This window comes from Benincasa hispida, chromosome 5 (genome assembly GCF_009727055.1).
Source record: "Benincasa hispida cultivar B227 chromosome 5, ASM972705v1, whole genome shotgun sequence".
NCBI classification, from domain to species: domain Eukaryota; kingdom Viridiplantae; phylum Streptophyta; class Magnoliopsida; order Cucurbitales; family Cucurbitaceae; genus Benincasa; species Benincasa hispida.
In genome coordinates, this window is record NC_052353.1 from 35,905,055 (window position 1) to 35,913,589 (window position 8,535).

Here is an 8,535-nt window from a genome sequence, read left to right on the forward strand (position 1 = left end):
CCGCTTCTCCGTCTGGCCAGCCGTCGATTCGATCTCTGCCATCGCGCGCCACTCAACCCTTACCGCCGTCGTGGTTGTCGTCATATCTGTTTTGGGTAATTTTAGGTGTTTTCCTTGAAGTTTTGGGTGTTGTTTTATTTTGAAATCATGTGGGTTAAAATCTATTAGGATTGGACATTCAGAAGTGAGATTTAGAAGATTGTGGGATGTTTCTCATCGAGGAAGATACTAATTTTCGACAGAAATTTTTAATTTTGGATGAATAGTTGGGTTGGGTGTCTTTTGGGTTAAAAGTACTTATGAAAAAAAAATTAAGTTATTATTTTTGGACTCAAATTATGTTCAGGTTGGCTATTTGGTTTGAGTTTTGGAATTTGTTTCGAAGTTAAGCCACAACTTCGATAAGTTAAATTTGGGGAAATTTGGTTTAATTTGGTTAATTGGATTTAGAACATTGGATTTATTATTTTTGGATTAGGATTGCTAAATTAATATTTTTAATGTATGTTATAGGGTGGATTCAAAGTCTTCCAAGAGTTGTAAGAAGGTTAGTTACTTGGATTAATTGGTGACCAAATTTGAGGTAGTAATCTTACTCCTGGAACTACCCACGGGCTAGGCACTAGATGTATGCTAGCATGACAAAGTGATATTATGAAAGAACGATAACTGATAGACTGATAGTATAGTATAACCGATGTATGTTCTTATATGAGGATCATAAAGATTTATTTGTGCACAAAGATACTTGAATGCTAGCATGAGATGATATTTGATTCCATGAGGCTGTATTTGATCTGAGGATGTTGAGACGTATACGTATATTGAAGAGCCATGATGTTGAGATTTATATGTATGTTATAGAACCATGTTGTGATACTTGTGATGTTAAGATAGTGATGGCTTCCTCACTGATTAGTTAGATGCCCACTAGATGTTGTGTTTCCTTCGAAATTCACTAGAGGTGGTGTTATCCTTCGGGGTTTACCAGAGGTTGTGCTTCCTTCGGAATTCACCAGAGGTTGCGTTTCCTTCGAGATTCACAGAGGTTGTGTTTCCTTCAGGACTTACCAGAGGTTGTGGTTTCCTTTGGGATCCACCAGAGGTTGTGCTTCCTACAGGATTCACTAGAGGTGGTGTTTTCCTTCGAGATTCACCAGAGGTTGTGGGTCCTACGGGACTTACTAGAGGTAGTGGGCATACTTAACTACAATAGGATAAAAATAAGTTTTTCATGTATGTGTGTGTCTCATAAGGCTAGAGATGATTATATGTTCCACCTGAGATAGGCATCTAGAGGACATAGATGCCTAGCTTGACCCAAAAATGGGGTTACTTACTGAGGTTTGCACATAACAAAACTTATACTGTCAAACCTTGAAGAAGTTATTAAAAGTGAGGTGACCCTTGCGATGTTTATTTAGCGTATGTAGTGAATTATATGTACCATCATAGATGCAACGCAAAGGTAGGCAAGCGGACAAAAGAGAATTTCAAAAGGATAACACGTACAAGATAACAGGAAAAGAACCTTTGAGTAGAATAACACCTACGTCCATGCTTTAGAATTCATGTGGTCGAAGCCATGCATTGAATGATGGAGAGGATTCTTCCGCTGTAACTGCGCACCGAGGCGAATTATTATCGCACCTACAAAGAGCGAACGCACCACATCCAAGAAAGCAGCCGCATATCCAAAATAACAATAAAAATAAACTAAACTAGAAAAGAAGGGTAAAGATAGAATAGAAGACATCCCTGGAGAAATTGGAGTGAGCCACCACAAGGAGTCTTCCATGCAGAAGATTGATCTCAACTGCTTAGGTCAAGAGGCTCGCCCTGACCATTGGAACTTTCGGCAATTATTGGGCGCATGTTGGTCGTCACGTGCTTATAACTGCTTTCAGCTCATGCGACTAATTGCCTTTCTATCTTGGGGTCAATACTAGCTTTCGACGCATCGCCTACACTTTAAGTATTATTTGTAACTTGGTCGCACAAGCTACAATACTCCCAAGGTAAAAAAGGTGCCTGCAAAAACACAAAACTCAACAAACTATTAGCTGCGAAGTCCCCGGCAACAACGCCAAAAACTTGATGCGTGAAAAATGGAGTAAATAAATATGCGTTCATCGTTCGTTATCCATGCGTCGCTGGTCATGCGTTGAACTAAGGGATATGCAGTATGCGTCTAAGAATTTATGCAATGATCATGTGTTCCTGCCACAAGTTTTCTTTCTCTCTCGCCAAGTATAACGAGATCGCAAGTTTCTCGGGTGATCCGAGGTCGAACTCAGGGACTTGTAGCTAAATGTTATGAAGTAATGTGTTGCACCGAAGAATAAAAGAATATTGAAGTTAAGGGCTATACGCTACTCCTACTCTTAACTAAACAGATTAAGCAGTGGAAGTATGACTATGAGAGTTAGAGACACGACAACTGTTAACGCATAATAAGATGCATGGGAAAATAGATAAAATGGTGAGGATGACTTCACCGTATCAATAAGCTTGATCACAAGGGTAACCCCAGCCAACAGAAGTTATGCGATTATGTATACACACTTGACAAGATTATGTAACAAAGTGAAATATAACCTCACAACTCTCCTTAACGAGTTACAGACCTACCAATCTTTACTGAAAAGTAAGGAGAGGAATAAGGGTGAGGCAAATGTTGCTTCATCCTCCAGGACATTCCATAGAGGTTCGACCTCAGGGACGAAGTTTGCACCTTTTACTTCTTACTCTGCTAAGGAGAAGATAAAGAAGGGTGGTAGGGGAAAAGGGAAGGCGCCTGCTAACCCACCGCCTGTTGCCCAAAAGAGGTGTCCACCAGTTGAAAAGGGAAAGTATTTCCACTACAATCAGGATGGACACTGGAAGAGGAACTGTCCTCGCTATCTGAAAGAGCGGAAGGCCGCCAAGGCTAAGGCCAAGGTAGATAAAGGTAAATATGATTTACTTGTACTTGAAACTTGTTTAGTGGAGAATGATGATTCAGCTTGGATAATTAATTTGGGTGCCACTAACCATGTTTTTTCTTCTTTTCAGGGGATTAGATCCTGGCGACAGCTGGAGGTTGGTGAGATGACGATGTGAGTACGCATCGGACACATCGTCTCAGCAGTAGCAGTGGGAGGGCTCCATTTAGCTTTATAGAATAGGTTTCTAGTTTTGAATGATGTATATATTGTTCCCGAACTTAAGAAGAACCTAATTTCTGTAAATTATTTATTGCAATATAAATGCACTATTTCTTTCCATGTGGATAAAATGTTTATTCATAAAGATGGTGTTATTATTTGTATCGAAAATTTGGAATCTAATTTATATGTGCTAAGGCCGTTAGCCATTAATCCCTCTATAACACAGAATTGTTTAAAACTGTTGTAACTCAAACAAAACATCCATGTATTTCTCCAAAAGAAAATGCCCATCTTTGGCATCTACGTTTAGGGTACACCAACCTCAATCGGATTGAGAGATTGGTGAAGAATGGACTTCTAAGTGAGTTAGAAGAAGATTCTTTACCAGTGTGCGAGTCTTGCCTTAAGGTTAAGATGACTAAATGACCTATTATGACCTTTGTGGTCCTATGAATGTGTGAGCCTGACGTGGCTATGAGTATTTTATCAGTTTTACTGATGATTACTCCAGGTATGGGTATGTTTATCTTATGCAACGAAAGTCCGAATCCTTTGAAAATTTCAAAGAGTTCAAGGCTGAAGTTGAAAACGCAATGGTGGATAGACAGATTAAAACACTTTGATCGGATCGAGGTGGAGAGTTTTCAGACTCAGCATTCCAGGACTATTTGATAGAACATGAAATCGTTTCCCAACTATCAGCACTGGGTACACCTCAGAAAAATGGTGTAGCGGAGAAGAGAAATAGGACCTTGTTGGACATGGTTCGTTCGATGATGAGTGTGTGCGCTTACCGGACTTGTTTTGGGGTTTCGCAGTAGAGACTGCGATATACATAATCAACTGTATTCCCTCCAAGAGTTTTGTGAGAACACCTTTGGAGTTGTAGAATGGGCGAAAAGCTAGTTTACGTCACTTCCACATTTGGGGTTACGTTGCACATGTGCTTGAAGATAATCCCACGAAGTTGAAATAACCGTCGAGGTTATGCCTCTTTGTAGGCTACCCCAAAGGTATACGAGGGGGTTGTTTTTATGATTCGACGGAAAATAGGGTGTTTGTTTCGACGAACACTACTTTCCTGGATAAAGATCATATAAGGGAGCACAGTCCACGAAGTAAAGTCGTGTTGCATGAGCTTTCCAATGAAACTACTGAAACTTCAACAAGAGTTATTGATGAGCCTGCTACATTAACAAGAGTTATTGATGGGACTTCATCTAGTAGGTCGGTTCCAACTCAAGAGTTGAGGGAACCTTGACGTAGTGGGAGATGGCGACGTTGAGGATTCGTTGTCTTATTTTAAGGAAATGGAGGATGTTGACCGGGATGAATGGGTTAAGGCCATCGATCTCGAGATGGAGTCGATGTACTTCAACTCAGTATAGGATCTTGTAGATTAGCCTGATGAGGTAAGACGTATAGGTTGTAAATGGATCTACAAGTGCCAACGGGGTGATGATGGGGAGGTACAGACCTTCAAGGCTCGACATGTGGCAAAGGGTTATACCCAGGTAGAGGGAGTCGACTATGAGGAGACTTTCTCGCTTATTGCCATGTTAAAGTCGATTCCATCCTCCTGTCAATTGTAGCTTATTATAATTATGAGATCTGGAAAATGGACGTCAAGACAGCCTTTCTGAATGACAATCTTGAGGAGACCATTTGCATGGTGCAACCCGAGGGATTCATAGCCAAAGGTTAAGAGAAAAAAGTTTGCAAGCTGAATCGGTCCATTTATGGGCTAAAACAGGCGTCTAGATCTTGGAACATACGGTTTGATACTGTGATCAAGTCGTGTGGCTTTGACCAAAACGTTGATGAACCTTGTGTCTACAAGAAGATCATCAATGCTTTAGTAGTCTTCTTAGTGTTGTACATAGACGATATAGTACTCATTGGGAATGATGTAGGTCTACTGACTGCAGTTAAGAACTGGCTAGTGACCCAATTCCAAATGAAAGATTTGGGAGAGGCTCAGTTTGTTCTAGGTATACAGATCTTTCAGGATCGTAAAAACAAAGTGCTAGCACTGTCTCCAGCATCGTACATTGATAAGATGTTGCTCATGTACTCCATGCAGGACTCTAGGAGGGGCCTACTGCCATGCAGGCATTGAGTCACTTTGTCTAAGGACATGTGTCTTAAGATGCCTCAAGAGGTTGAGGAGATGAGACGGGTCTCATATGCATCTGCCGTTAGCAGTTTGATGTACGCGATGCTCTGTACTCGTCAGTAAGTATCAGTCTAACCCAGGGCTGGGTCACTGAAGCACAGTGAAGAACATCCTCAAGTATCTTCGGAGAATGAAGGACTACATGCTTGTGTATGATTCTACGGATTTGAGCCTTACTAGATACATGGATTCTACTTTTAAATTGATAAGGACTCTCGCAAGTCCACATCAGGGTCAGTATTTACTCTTAACGGAGGAGCTGTAGTATGGCGAAGCACTAAGCAGGGGGGCATCGCCGACTCCACTATAAAGGTGGAGTACGTAACGGCTTGCGAAGCTACTTAGAAGGTCGTCTGGCTAAGTTCTTGACAGAACTGGAAGTTGTTCTAGATATTTCTAGGCCCATTATCCTATATTTTGATAATAGTGGGGTAGTGGCGAACTCCAAGGAGTCGAGGAGTCACAGGCGCGACAAACACATAGAGCAGAAGTATCATCTCATTCGCGAGATAGTGCATCGAGGGGACATGACAGTGACGAAGATTTCTTCGAAGCACAACATAACTGATCCGTTTACGAAGGCTCTCACAGATACAGTTTTTTAGGGTCACCTTAAGACCTGTCTCTTATACACATCTAGATGTGTATAAGAGACAGGGGCAGTGGCGAACTCCAAGGAGTCGAGGAGTCACAGGCGCGACAAACACATAGAGCAGAAGTATCATCTCATTCGCGAGATAGTGCATCGAAGGGGCATGATTGTCACGAAGATCTCTTCGAAGCAAAATGTTGGTGACCCGTTTACGAAGGCTCTCGCGGTTACAGTGTTTGAGAGTCATCTACAAAGCATGGGTCTACAGGATCGCACGCGGCTGGACAAGGGCAAGTGGGAGATTTTCTTATACTGGGCTTTTATGCCCCAATTTATTATTTTGTACTAGTTTTAATGTACACCCCACTTCGCTTTAGGACAAGTGGGAGATTGTTGGGGTTGATGCCCTAAAGTCTCGTGTCCTGTAGTTTGTAAACTGTTTATAAGAACGCTTTTGTTGTATAATATATGATCTTTACATCACATCTTGATTTTTCTTAGTTGTATGTTTTATTTGCTTTACCACAAACCAATAAACATAAAATCCCTGGTTATCTATATGTAACTTAGGCATGTGGTGACATACAAGTGGATCATGTCTTGAGTGATAACCAAAATGGTCTGTAGTATATGGATATAGGAATGAAATCTTATCCTGGTAATGTTATGGATGCGGCCCGCTTTGTGGAATGGTCACAAGTGTTGTGACTTGTCACAAATGGTCTGATCCTGATCATTTGTGTTGGCGACATGCGAGCAGGGGCGTCCTATACAAAGAGTGTAACGACCGGATCCTTACACATTATGATCCGACCGCTACGACATGCATACTTAGACTTTTCTTTCATGAGATGAGTTTTGGTGAAAATTTCAAAGAACATATCTAAATTTTATTAATAGATAGAAAAACTATATAAAAAGTTTAGTTATCAAAACACCAGGATCCATAAAACATTAGCACGGTGCTACAAAATGCATGTGCCTATAATAGTGAGTTTGATGGTTGGCCATTTGAGTGACGTCCAATTCTGCCATCTATGCTATGTCGTTACCTACAAAGTATGTAAAATATAGGATGAGTATATAATATACCCTGTAAGTAGTTCTCACGTAGGGTAGTGACAAAATGCACAATCACAAGCAATATGTCATGAAAACATATGGTTGGGACCGAAAACGTATAATAACATGTGGTGGTCGGTTATGCTTCTAACGTAAATTTCTCCGCCCTGATAGGAAGATGAGGACTTAAGCGGAAACTAACCCATCTGATGATTAGCGGGTCATGCAGTCAGTAGGGCCAGAGTTGCATCCAACATCAACCATTAACATAAACGTAAGATTGGACTAGAGGGGTGCAACCATATATACCCTGTTAGTCCCTAGCATAAACTTGACATAGAATTGGGTCTAGAGGGGTGCAACCATACATGCCCTGCTAGCCTAGAAGCATAACCCTTATCTAATTAAAATTTAATCTTATGAAAAAACATAATGCATGGTGTCCCTTGTCGATAAACGTATTTTAAACATGTAATGCAACATAACAATACATAATTATGCAACATATTAAAGGTACACTACCATGAAACACTGGTGAGATAACTACTTACCTTGACTGTGATCTAGTTATTCCTTATTATTCTTTATGATTTGATCAGTAGAGCTTTCCCTTTTAAAACTAGAAGAAAATTTGGGCAGAAATTTGGGCAACACCTTACCCGAACTTTTCTCTTTTAACCTCACAGAACTTCCTCATTCACACTTACTCTTTCACATGATTCTTTGTTACTGAGATTTATTTAAGAATGGGTTAAATCTTCAGGCAAAGGGTCCAATTTATAGTAGTTTTCAGCTCTTCTCAGTGTGACAAATCATCCTACAGGTGGCTTCTTTAAAATTACTTAGGGTTTAAGGATTCCTCTCAATAAGACACCTAATCTTGGCTAACGTTTGCCCTTACATCATCATTCTTGGTTTGTATTCAATTTTAGGGTTTTTCCATGTATAATCTATAAGATCGTGGCCAAATTCAATGCATAATTCGTGCTTCTGTCCAAATCTCGCTCACTCTGCTCTCAGAATCTCGCTCTCTCCAGTTTTCTCGCTAGGAATTCGCTCTCTCCATCTCTCGTTCTGTCCAAATCTCGCTCTCCCTGGTCTCAGAATCTCGCTCTCTCCAGCTTTCTCACTAGGAATCTTGCTCTCTCCAGCTTTCTCGCTGGCAATCCTGCTCTCTCCACTCTCGCTCTCAAATTTTCTCTTCCGTCTCGCTCTCTCCAGCTTTCTCACTACAATTCTTGCTCTCTCCAATTTTCCTTTAATCTTGCTCTCTCCAGGGATCTCGCTTTCTCTACTCTTGCCAGCCTCAATCTCGCTAGCATCACTCGCTGGGGTTTCTCGCTCTCCAATTCTCTCTTCGATCTCGCAACTCTCTTCTCAGAATCTCACTCTCTCCAGTTTTCTTGCTGGTGTGGCTCTTGCTCTCTCCCACTTTCTCGCTGCAAATCTCGCTTTCTCCAATTTCTCTTCACTCTTACTCTCTCCAGCTTTCTTGCTCGGTGGCTCTCGCTGTCTCCGACTTTCTCGCTACAAATCACGCTTTCTCCAATTTTCTC